Raw genomic sequence first — 12,884 nt, forward strand, 5'->3', positions numbered from 1 at the left:
AATGCTTTGAAAGCGAGCATTTGCAGGTAATTAAGTCTTTACAGATCCAGAGATAGGGGTAACCCCAGGTTAAAGAGGTGTGAATTGTCTCCAGCCAGGACAGTTGGTAGGATTTTGCAAACCCAGGCCAGATGGTAGGGGGTGAATGTAATACAACATGAATCCAAGGTCCCAGTTGAGGCCGTACGCATGTGTGCGGAACTTGGCAAATATTTTTGTTCTGCGATTCTGCATTGTTGCGCATCCTGAAGGCCGCCTTGGAGAACGCTTACCCGGAGATCAGAGGCTGAATGCCCTTAACTGCTGAAGTGTTCCCCGACTGGAAGGGAACATTCCTGCCTGGCGATTGTCGCGCGATGTCCGTTCATCCATTGTCGCAGCGTCTGCATGGTCTCGCCAATGTATCACGCTTCGGGACATCCTTTCCTGCAGCAGATGAGGTAGACAACGTAGGCCGAGTCGCACAAGTATGTACCGCGTACCTGGTGGGTGGTGTTCTCAGGTGTAATGGTGTCGATGATCTGGCACGTCTTGCAGAGATTGCCATGGCAGGATTGTGTGGTGTCATGGTCATTGTTCTGAAGGCTGGGTAGTTTGCTGAAAACAATGGTTTGTTTAAGATTGCGTGGTTGTTTGAAGGCTGCGAAGATGTCGTAGTTTCTCTGCTCGGGGGAAGTATTGGACGACGAAGGGTACTCTGTTGGTTGTGTCCCGTGTTTGTCTTCTGAGGAGGTTGGTGCGGTTTTTTGCTGTGGCGTGTTGGAACTCTCGATCGATGAGTCGAGCGCCATATCCTGTTCGTACGAGGGCATCTTTCAGCGTCAGTAGATGTCTGTTACGCTCCTCCTCGTATGAGCAGATCCTGTGTATATGGAGGGCTTGTCCATAGGGGATGGCTTCTTTAACGTGTTTAGGGTGGAAGCTGGAGAAGTGGAGCATCGTGAGGTTATCCGTGGGCTTGCGGTAAAGCGAAGTGCTAAGGTGACCGATTTTGGAGAGTAGTCCATGGTGAGTCTGATGGTAGAATGGAACTTATTGATGTCATCGTTTAGTCGTTTCAGTGATTCTTCGCCGTGGGTCCAAAGGAAAAAAATGTCATCGATGTATCTGGTGTATAACGTCGGTTGAAGGTCCTGTGCGGTAAGGAGGTCTTGTTCAAACTTGTGCATGAAGATGTTGGCATAGTGAGGTGTGAATTTGGTCCCAATGCTGTTCCGTGCATATAAGGATTAAGATTATCAGGACATCCAAGCTGGAGAGCAATCCTACAGGCAGAAACAGGCTTCCGTCTACAGCAAATGGTGCCGCACCTAAACATTTGCCACAACTACAAAAGGACAAGATTTGGATTAAGATCTCGAGAGAGAGGTTATCACTAGGAAGGGCAATGGTCAACCCCAATCCTACCTGGTCAGCATCTCAGAGGGTTCAATTAGGAGGAACAGGAGAAGTCACCTCATATTTAAACTGCCTGTGCCTACAGTAATGGGCAGACATAGAGAATAATACCCAGATGCCAGAATAACCTCCAAATCAAGAGTTAACTGTAACAACAGTGCTTGCCACTCCTCCAAAAAGTACTGGGAACAAGATCTGGAAGGATTATAAAGCCTCAAGACCACTTCAACCCATGAACTCACAGGTTTGATGTGGTAGTAATAACAATGTATATACAAGGGGTAAATAATTTGAAATACATTGGTTAAAGGCTTGGGGAGGTGTAGTATAAGAGTCTGGCACATATAAGGTTAATGCAGGGGTGAGTACAGTATTGTCCACAAAGTCATGAAAGAGAACACATGACCCAACCTGGTGATCAGTCTAAAATTGGACTGAGCCCTGTGCACCAAGCAGGCATGGAGAAAGTTCTGAGTTTGTGCCCTTTACTGTATATATTTACATAGTTCTTATAGTTAATAAATACATAGTTAACCTACATAAGATTACAAAGGCTCCATTAAAACACACCAAATGATACCTAACAATCTATAACTGAAAAACATGGCTGTCGATTTGTGCACAGCAAGGGCCCAATGTTACTGATATGAAAGTAAAATACCGCGGCTGCTGGAGAGTTGACTGAGTGATGCTAAAACTCGGTCTGGCAGCATCTGTGGAGAGAGAAACAGAGTTAACAATTCGAGTCCAATGTGATTCTTCTTTGCGACCGATGTTGATTGATGTTGGTTGAGATTAAATATTCGCCAACCATGGCACCGGAGAAAACTTTGCCCGCTTTTCGAACCGAAGAGAAAGAAAAAGGAGAAGGTCTCCAATCGCAATAAAGCGCCAAGCTAAAGATTTCCTACTCTTTGATAAAAGAGAGACCGGCTGGAGTGGGACCGGCACCCACTCGCAAGCTCTTGACATAAGGTCTGAACTGTCCAGATGAAGGCAGCACGGTGAGCCCGAGCACAACAAACAGCTCGCGCTCCGCTGCGCGCCTCCCCGCGCTCGAGCTCAACGGCCGCTCGGAGCGGCGCCTGCGCACAGGTGTTTGCGCGCCTCCGTGCGGTGGAGTGGGAGAGCGCGGGGCCCAGTCAGTGGCTGACCTGACACCGCTACCATGTTGTTTGCAGCCGTGTCTGTCACCGCTCTCAGCACCGAGCGCTAAGATCCGACCACCGGCTCTCCATAGGGTGAGTGTGGGATATACACTACTATCTGCTACGCCTCTCCTCCAGGTGCCGGCTGGCGAGATTTATCTTAACGGTGGACGTGCCTTAATTGGGAGATCCGATTTTTGTTTTGTGTTTTATTTGGGTCTGGGTGAACTGGTGTTTACTTTTCGAAGCAAATTACTTCCGTTGTCAGGGCCATGAATGCAATGTCATCCAGAGCCCCTTGTGCTGTAACAGTGTTAAGAGAGTCCACCCTGACCACTACCAGGTGTTAGGTATGTGATCGTTTCGAGGTTTACTAGTTTATAGCTATGTTATTAGTTGTCAGTCCAGAGGCCTGGGCTAATGCTCCAGAGACTTTAGTTCAAATCCCATCAGGGCAGTTGAGGAATTTCAATTCAGTTAAATAAATATTGAATTAAGTTAGTACCAGATGTAATAGTGACCGTGAAACTGCTGGACTGTCATAAAAATTAATCTGATTCCCTGGTACCCTTTCGGGAAGGCGCTCTGCCATGCTTGCCTCCGTTTGACATATCTGTAATTCCAAACCCACAGCAATGTGATTAACTCTTAACTGTCCACTGAAATGTTCTAGTGAGCCACTCAGTTGCCTCTAAACATTTATGAAAAGCACAAGGGTTACTGTGGGGAAAAAAAATTAAAAAGCGGAATAGACCTCCAGACATTCAACTCAGCATCATTTTTGGAAGCACCAGAGGCATTCCCAACTCAGTGAACACAACAAAGTCTGTCTCAATAATATCTGGGGACATGTGTCAAAATTGGGAAAGCTGTCCCACAGACTAATTAAGCAACAACTTCAAAATAGTCATACTTGTAGAATCATACCTTTGAGTCAATGTCCCAGACCTCGCCATCACTATTTCTGGGTATGTCCTGTTCTATCAGCTAGTCATATTGCACACCACTTATAAGGATTTGTTTGCACTCCGAGAGTCGTGAGTCTTTGAAATTGTCTTCTTGAAAAGGTTGTGGAAGCAGAGTTTTTGAATATTTTTAAGGCCGAGGTGGTTAGATTCCTAATAAGCAAGGACGTGATAGATTATTGGGGGTGGTGGGATGTGGATTTGAGGTTACTATCAGATCAGCTATGATCTTATTAAATGACGGAACAGGTTCAAGGGGTGAATGACCTCCTCCTGCTCCTTGTTCATGTGTTCATATATATAGGCAGGGATTCTCCGAAATACCAGCCATGTGTTGAAGCTGGCGTAAACACCGGAGTGGTGTACGCCGGCGTCAACAGGCCTCCTGGCCCAGCAATTCAGCGGCCTTTAGGGGGCCAGCACAGTGCCGTAGTGCTGCGCTCTGCTCTGGCATCGAAAGGTGACCCTGCACGGCTGGCGCAGGTTCGCGCATGCGCACGATGGCCATCTCCGCCCGGGCGCATGCACATGGTTGCCTACTCCGCGCTGGCACTGAGCAACATGGCGGAGACCTACAGAGGGCCCGTGCGGAGGTAGGCCCCCTCCAGATCGCGGCCGCTCGCCGATCGGACACCCCCAATCGCGGGCCTGAACCCCGTTGAGGCCATTCCCCCGGAGTCAGATCCTCCCGCAACCCCACCAGGATGTCCACCACGGCAGGGGGGTCCGAGCTCACCCCGGGTGATACCTGGTTGGAACCATGCCGGCGGGACTTGGCAGAACTTGGCCGGTCGCCCACGGAGAATCGCCGTGGGGGCCTCTTTCAGCGTCCCCCAACCAGCGCCGCAGAGTCCGTGCGGGTGCGATTGCTACCGATTCTCCGGTCACCAGAGAGTTGCGTCCGGCGTCGGAGTGTCGTGGCGGGAATTTCCCGCATCCCCAGCGATTCTCTGACCTGGCGCAGGCTCGAAGAACCCCGCCCCTAGTGCCTTTGCAGCATCAGTAGTGACTGAATTGGCTGTATCTTGAAAGACATAGCTCCCAGATTGGGTCTGCAGCAAGCAATATGAAAATATAGAGAAAATGCACATAAACCTTGCTTGTCCTTGTTCTCACAAGTCTACCTCCCACAGATACATCTATTCACCCATGATTGAGTGACCACTAAACAGTCCTTGTGAAGACAAAGTCCTGTCTTCACAGTAAGGACAGCTTCCACCATGGTGTGTAGAACTACCTCCATGCTAAATGGATTAGATTCATAACAGATATAGCAACTCAAAAGTGGGCATTCAAGAGGTGCTGTGGGCTATCAGATTCAGGATTATATTCCATCAGAATCCCTATCCTCATTGACTGGCATATCTTTCATTGTACCACATGAGAAGCCATGACGACGAGGGTCTTGCTTGCCAGCTGGAGAACCGATGAGAGCCCTTTGACCTTTTGGAAAGACTCGTATTGAGTATCCATTAGTAGTGAAGGATTATTGCTGGCAATGCACCCAGGCTGTGGACCCGGGCCACAGATGATTGAGGGTGCGGTGGGGTTCATGGGAGCGGGGGTAGAGGGCTAACAGCAAGAGCATGGGGCTCTCAATGCCTCCCCCTCCCCTTCCTGATGTTAGATTGCTTGATAAGACACTAACCCCTCACCCCGAAGGCTATTCATTTGTCCTTTATGGCGAGTCAGGCGCAGGCTACTTGTTAAATACCTGTGGTGGATGAGGGCCTTATGCGGGCCTCCACCCTGGACTTAATTGGGGCAGAGGCGGGAAGGGGCTGAGTTCCCCACCTGCAATCCTGCTGGCTGATTAGATGCCATCCCACCTCCAAAACTCGCCAAGAGGCAGGGCATTAAATTATTCCGTTTCATGGTTTAATGTGGAGCATGGAATTGCAAGCTAGGACCAGCAGGGGTGCTGTAAAAAGAGATGCTATCCTGGTGAAACTACAACACGGGACAACATGCATGCTAAACAGAGGATGTAGCATGCTATAGATAGAGCTAAATTATCTCATAACAATGGATCAGATCAAAGCTTTGCAGTTTTGCCACACCTAGTTGAGAATAGCGGTCCACCACTGAATAGTTAAGGAAACATTCCATGAACATCCCCATCCTCAATCATTTGTTTTAAATTTTAGACGACCCAATTCTTTTTTTTTCCAATTAAGGGGCAATTTAGTGTGGCCAATTCACGTATCCTGCACACCTTTGGGTTGTGGGGGTGAGACCCACGCAGACACAGGGAGAATGTGCAAACTCCACCAGGACAGTGACTCAGGGATGGGATCAAACCAGGATACTCAGTGCCGTGAGGCAGCAGTGCTAATCACTGTGCCACCGTGCTGCCCTCCCATCCTCCGTAATGGCGTAGCCTAACACATGAGTGCAAAAGGTGAAGTGCTTGCAACTGCCCCAGGCCCGGGGGGAGGGGGTGGCTCCGATGTGGCCTGGCCTGCGATCGGGGCCCACCGATCGGCGGGCCAGCCTCTCTGGCTGGGTGCCTCCTTTCTTCCGCCCAGCCCCTGTAATCCAGTGCCATGTTGTGTTGGGGCCGGCGCGTTGAAGGAAGCCACTGCGCATACGCCTGTTGGCATCGGTGCCACTGCGCATGTGCAAATCCTGCAACGCCCATTTGATGCCGGGATCACAGTAACTTCATTGCAGTGTTAATGTAAGCCTACTTGTGAAAATAATAAAGATTATTATTATTGTTTAACCTGAAGCTAAACTAAAGTTTTTCTTTGCACACAAATACAACAAAACAATTAAACTTAAACTGAAACCTTATTTCTAATACCCACAACACAAATATGAATTGTTTAAAGCAGCTCTGTTTCCTAACAATTCACTTTATATAATAGCATGAAATTCCTGAGCAGACTGGATCCAGCAAAGGCTGTGGGCCCCATTAATATCCTGGCTTTAAGACGTGCTCCAAAACTAGAAGCAACTGTAGCTAGTTATTCCAATACAACTGCGACACTGGCATCTGACAAGTAGAAAATTGCCCAGGTGTGTCACAATCACAAAAAGTAGGACAAATTTAATCCAGTCAATTGCTTTTCCATCGTGGGTAGCACAGTGGTGCAGTGGTTAGCACTGCTGCCTCACAGCACCAAGGAACCGTGTTCGATCCTGGCCCTGGGTCACTCTGTGTGGAGTTTGCACATTCTCCCCATATCTGCATGGGTCTGACCCCCACAACCCAATGATGTGCAGGGTAGGTGGATTGGCCACGCTAAATTGCCCTTTGGTTGGAAAAAAAAATTGGGTACTCTACATTTATTTAAAAAAAAAGTGATGGATGATATTGTCATTAACAGTGTTATTAGGGACTTCCGGTGGCGGCGATGACGTAGGAAGCCGCACATTTGGGAGCTCCCGTTTTAAACTGACTTTTCGGCCCTTTTTAGAGCCCAAAACAGAAATTTTTCGACGTCTCCCGGTGGGAGAAGACGTGCTGATCGACTTTCCCCGCAGTCCATGACTCGAACTCGGAGTGGAAAGGGGGGAAAAACGGCAGCAGCTCCCCAGAAAAAACGGGGGAAGGAATCCAAGGTGGCAGCCGGCGGAGCTCCAGAGGAGTGGAAGCAGTGGGCCCTGGAGCAACAAGCTGCTCTCCTGCGCTGTTTTGCAGACTTCAAGGCTGAGGTACTGAGCTCTCTGCAGGAAACGAACAGAAGGCTCTCGGAGATTCAGACGACCCAGGGTGCTGCCATCAAGGAGTTGCAGACACAAGCCACTGAACGAGAGGAGGAGGCCGGGATCCTCGTGAGTAAGGTGGAGGGACACGAGGCACTCCACAAGAAGTGGCAGGAACGCTTCGAGGAGCTTGATCACCGCATGAGGCGGAAAAATCTGCGGATCTTGGGCCTTGAGGAGGGGCTGGAGGGGTCGGACCTGACAACCTACGTGGCCACGATGCTGAACTCGCTAGTGGGGGCCGGGTCTTTCCATCTGCCCTTGGAGCTGGAGGGAGCACACAGAGTACTGGCCAGGAGGCCTAAGGAGAATGAACCCCCGCGTGCGGTGCTGGTGAGGTTCCACCGATTCAGTGATCGGAAGTGTGTGCTGCGCTGGGCCAAGAAGGTGAAGAGCAGCAATTGGGAGAATGGGGTAGTACGGATCTACCAGGATTGAAGTGCGGAGGTGGCTAAGCGGCGGTCCGGGTTTAATCGGACGAAAGAGGTGCTTTACAAGAAAAAGATAAAGTTCGGAATGTTGCAGCCTGCGCGCCTGTGGGTAACTTACTCGGACCGGCATTATCATTTCGATTCCCCGGAGGAGGCGTGGGCCTTCGTGCGGATGGAGAAACTGGACTTGAACTAGGGGTTGGGGGTTGCGGGGTCGGTTGTAATACTTTATTGCTGGATTCTGCTGTTGCTGTGTTCTCTTTTTCTGTACTTTTGCAATTTTGATATGGTTATTTATGGGGGTGTTGTTCTGTTATGTGTTTTTTTTTGCGGTGGGGCATTGTTTGAGTTTTGTATCTTGCGGGGAGGGTTGGGGGGGTTTGTTGTATTCTATGTCGGGTTGGGGGTATGGAGTGGGGCTGGTATTTGGGAGCTGCGTCAGAAGGGTGTGGTGGGGCAGTGCGAAAGCGCGGGCTTTCCTCTGGTTTCCCGCGCTGCGGGGCTGGGGGGTGGAGACGATGACGGGGGGAGGCGGGGCCTTAACTGGTTCTTCCCCGTGCTGGAGCGGTGCCTGGAGGAGGGATAGATTGGGGGATGATCCCACTTTGGGAGGGGTCGGGTTATTGGCGGGAGTTTCCGGGGTCAGCAGAAGTTAGCTGACCCACGGAAGTACATTGGAGGACGGTTCGCGGCTAGGAGGGTTCCTAGCCTGGGAGGGGAGGGAGGGGGGGAAAGGGGAATACCAGGTTGCTGCTGGTAGGGTCAGGAAGGAGCTGGTTGGGGGCCGGGGGGACAGAGGTCAGGTGTTGTCGTTGTGGGGACTGGGTCGGGCAGGGGGTGCTGGCCTGGGGCGGGCAGTCGACGGGCTATGGCTAGTCGACGGGGGAGGGGGGGCAGGACGCCCTCTGATTCGGTTGGTCACCTGGAATGCGAGAGGATTGAATGGGCCGGTAAAGCGGTCGAGGGTACTTGCTCATCTGAGGGGGCTAAAGGCAGATGTGGCAATGCTTCATGAGACCCACCTGAAGGTGGCGGACCAGGTCTGTCTGAGGAAGGGATGGGTGGGGCAGGTTTTCCACTCGGGGTTGGATGTGAAGAACTGGGGAGTGGCGATTCTGGTGGGGAAAAATGTGTCGTTTGAGGCATCGGAGGTGGTGGCGGATAAGGGGGGTAGGTATGTCATGGTTAGGGGCAGGCTACAAGGAGAGAAGGTGGTACTTGCTTGTGTGTATGCCCCAAATTGGGATGATGCGGGCTTTATGAGGCGTATGTTGGGACGGGTCCCGGATCTGGAGGCGGGAGGTCTGATCATGGGGGGGGACTTCAATACGGTGTTGGATCCTTCACTGGATCGGTCCAGCTCTAGGACGGGTAGGAGGACTGCGTCGGCCAAGGTACTGAGAGGGTTTATGGACCAGATGGGTGGGGTGGATCCATGGAGGTTTGTGAGGCCGAGGGCACGGGAGTACTCTTTCTTCTCCCACGTACATAGGGTCTACTCTCGGATAGACTTCTTCGTGGTGAGTAGGGGACTGATTCCGAGAGTGGAGGAGGCCGAGTATTCGGCCATTGCAATCTCCGACCACGCTCCGCATTGGATAGAGTTGGAGATGGGGGGAGGTGTGGGACCAGCGCCCGTTGTGGCGGTTGGGTGTGGGGTTGTTGGCGGAGGAGGAGGTGTGTAGGAGGGTCCGGGCAAGTATTGAGGGGTACCTCGAGGTGAATGATACGGGGGAGGTTCAGGTGGGGGTGGTCTGGGAAGCCCTGAAGGCAGTGATTCGTGGGGAGCTGATCTGGGCACACAGGGAGAGGAGCGAAAGGAGTGAGAGGGATAGACTGGTGGGAAAGATGCTGGAGGTAGACAGGAGGTACGCAGAGTCACCAGAGGAGGGACTGTTGGGGGAGAGGCGCAGCCTGCAGGCTAAATTTGATTTGCTGACCACTAGAAAGGCGGAGGCACAGTGGAGGAAGGCACAAGGGGCAGTGTACGAACATGGTGAAAAGGCGAGTAGGATGCTGGCTCATCAGCTCCGCAAGTGGGATGCGGCTAAGGAAATTGCTGGAGTGAGAGTCAAGAGTGGGAATGTGGTGCGGAAGGGGGTAGAGGTGAATGAGGTCTTCAAGGACTTTTATGGGGAACTGTACCGGTCGGAGCCAATGGGGGAGAGGAGGGGAATGGAGAGGTTCCTCGACGGGCTTTCTTTCCCGAAGGTGCAGGAGGAGCAGGTGGAGGGGTTGGATGCGCCGAATGAGCTGGAGGAGCTAGTTAAGGGGATCGGGCAGATGCAGTCAGGGAAGACACTGGGGCCGGATGGGTTCCCGGTGGAATTTTATAAAAAGTTTGTGGACCTAGTGGGCCCCTTGCTGGTGCGGACACTTAATGAAGCGTGGGAAGGGGGGACTTTGCCCCCGACGATGTCGCGGGCGCTGATCTCGTTAATTCTAAAGAGGGACAAGGACCCCCAGCAGTGTGGTTCATACAGGCCCATATCTCTCCTCAACGTAGATGCCAAGGTGCTGTCAAAAATCCTGGCCACCAGGATAGAGGACTGTGTGCCAGGGGTTGTACACGAGGACCAGACAGGTTTTGTGAAGGGAAGGCAGCTGAACACGAATGTGCGGAGATTGTTGAATGTCATCATGATGCCGGCGATTGAGGGGGAGGCAGAGATAGTGGTGGCGCTGGATGCGGAGAAGGCCTTCGATAGAGTGGAGTGGGGGTACTTATGGGAGGTGTTGGGGAGGTTTGGATTTCGTGAAGGGTTTATTAGATGGGTGAGGCTGCTATATGAGGCCCCGATGGCGTGCGTGGCCACGAATGGGAGGAGGTCGGAGTACTTCCGGCTTTACCGAGGGACCAGGCAGGGTTGTCCCCGTCCCCCTTGTTGTTCGCACTGGCAATCGAGCCGCTGACGATGGCGTTGAGGGATTCAGAGAGGTGGAGAGGTTTGGTCCGAGGTGGGGAGGAACATAGGGTGTTGTTGTATGCCGATGACCTGTTACTGTATGTGGCGGACCCGGTGGGAGGGATGCCGGGGGTGATGGAGCTGCTAGCTGAGTTTGGGACCTTTTCAGGTTATAAACTAAATTTAGGCAAGAGTGAGGTGTTTGTGGTGCACCCTGGAGACCAGGAGGAAAGAATTGGTAGGCTCCTGCTTAGGCGGGCAGGGGAGAGCTTTAGGTACCTGGGGGTGCAGGTGGCCAGGGACTGGGGGACTCTTCACAAACATAATTTCACCAGACTTGTAGATCAGATGGAGGAGGAGTTCAAGAGGTGGGACATGCTGCCATTGTCGTTGGCGGGGAGGGTGCAGTCCGTCAAAATGACGGTGCTTCCGAGGTTCTTGTTCCTCTTTCAGTGCCTGCCCATCTTTATCCCCAGGGCCTTCTTTAGGAGAGTGACTAGCAGTATCTTGAGCTTTGTGTGGGCACATGGGACTCCGAGAGTGAAGCGGGTGTTCCTGGAGCGAGGGAGGGATAGAGGCGGGCTGGCGCTGCCCAACCTTTTGGGGTACTATTGGGCGGCCAATGTGTCAATGGTGCGTAAATGGTGATGGAGGGGCGAGGGGCGGCGTGGAAAAGAATGGAGATGGCGTCATGTAGAGGTACGAGCCTGGGTGCCATGGTAACGGCGCCGTTGCCGCTCTCCCCTAAGAGGTTTACCACGAGCCCGGTGGTGGCGGCGACCCTAAGAATCTGGGGACAGTGGAGATGGCATAGGGGGGAAACAGGGGGCTCGATGGAGGCTCCATTGGGTGGCAATCATCGGTTCATTCCAGGGAACAGGGATGGGGGATTTAGTGGGTGGCAAAGGGTGGGCGTCAGTAAATTGAGGGACCTGTTTATTGGCAGGAGGTTTGCAGGCCTGGGGGAACTGGAAGATACATTTGGGCTTCCCCAAGGGAACATGTTCAGATACTTGCAGGTAAAGACGTTTGCTAGGCGACAGGTAGAGGAATTCCCTTTGCTGCCCTCGCGGGGGACGATGGACAGAGTGCTTTCGGGGGTGTGGGTCGGAGAGGGGAAGGTGTCTGACATCTATAAGGTAATGCAGGAGGTGGAGGAGTCGTCAGTGGAGGAGCTGAAGGCTAAATGGGAGGAGGAACTCGGGGAGCAGATAGAGGACGGGACTTGGGCGGATGCCTTGGAGAGAGTCAACTCTTCCTCCTCATGTGCGAGGCTTAGTCTCATCCAATTTAAGGTGCTGCACCGGGCCCACATGTCTGGGACTAGGATGAGTAGGTTCTTTGGGGGTGAGGACAGGTGCACCAGATGTTCGGGGAGTCCAGCGAACCACGCCCATATGTTTTGGGCATGCCCAGCACTGGAAGAATTCTGGAAGGGGGTGGCGGGGACGGTGTCGAGGGTGGTTGGATCCAGGGTCAAGCCAGCGTGGGGACCCGCGATTTTTGGAGTTGCGGTAGAGCCGGGAGTGCAGGAGGCGAAAGAGGCCGGTGCCCTGGCCTTTGCATCCCTAGTAGCCCGACGAAGGATCTTGCTGCAGTGGAAGGATGCGAGGCCTCCAAGTGTGGAGACCTGGATCAGCGACATGGCGGGATTTATAAAATTGGAAAGGGTCAAATTTGCCCTGAGAGGATCAATACAAGGGTTCTATAAACGATGGCAGCCTTTTCTGGACTTCCTGGCTCAAAGATAGGTATCTGGGTCAATAGCATCAGCAACCCGGGGAGGGGGGGGGGGGGGGTAAGGGGGGGGGGGGGGGGGGGTGTTCCTTATTGTAGTTTCTATTATGTAACTTAATACTGTGTTCATTTGCGTTGTTAATATGCTGTGTTGTTCATGGAGGTGGGGCGAATGTTTATGATTGCTATTATTATTGTTATTTTTGGTATTTTATTATGGTTCGTTGCTGTATAAATTCAAAATTTTTCAATAAAAATTATTTAAAAAAAAACTGTGTTATTAGGAGGAACGTGCTCACAACCAGCTCACTGATGCTAACATTGAATTCCGCCAGGTTCACTCGACTGCAGACATCGTTAGTTTTGGTCCAAACATAGATCAAAGAGTTGAATTTCACAGGTAAGGTGAAATTGATTGGCATTGACATCAAGACGGCATTTAACCAAGTGTGACATAAGAAAATCAGTATAATTGAAGTGAATTGGATTCAGGGGAAAACTCAACTGTCTGGGTCATACAACACACAAAGGTGGTAATTTCAGTTTAGGGGTTTTCTGCAGAAGTTTCTTCGAGCAGTATCCAAGGCC

At 51.8% G+C, this 12,884-nt stretch overlaps 1 protein-coding gene across 7 annotated transcripts in view; it reads left to right on the forward strand.

Annotated features, from left to right (window-relative positions):
• The first annotated feature begins 2,486 nt into the window (after positions 1-2,486).
• LOC119974729 (CAP-Gly domain-containing linker protein 4-like) overlaps positions 2,487-12,884 on the forward strand; it is a 513,643-nt gene continuing 503,245 nt past the window's right edge. For 4 of the 7 annotated variants that reach the window (XM_038813915.1, XM_038813928.1, XM_038813946.1 and 1 more), the window contains exon 1: positions 2,487-2,639. The gene's annotated coding sequence lies outside the window, so the exon portion shown is untranslated. Of the gene's footprint in view, positions 2,640-12,631; positions 12,697-12,884 lie in introns of all 7 variants that reach the window. The other 3 variants (XM_038813961.1, XM_038813954.1, XM_038813923.1) reach the window with 2 other exon arrangements.

The sequence above is a fragment of the Scyliorhinus canicula genome, chromosome 1 (assembly GCF_902713615.1).
Source record: "Scyliorhinus canicula chromosome 1, sScyCan1.1, whole genome shotgun sequence".
Lineage (NCBI taxonomy): Eukaryota > Metazoa > Chordata > Chondrichthyes > Carcharhiniformes > Scyliorhinidae > Scyliorhinus > Scyliorhinus canicula.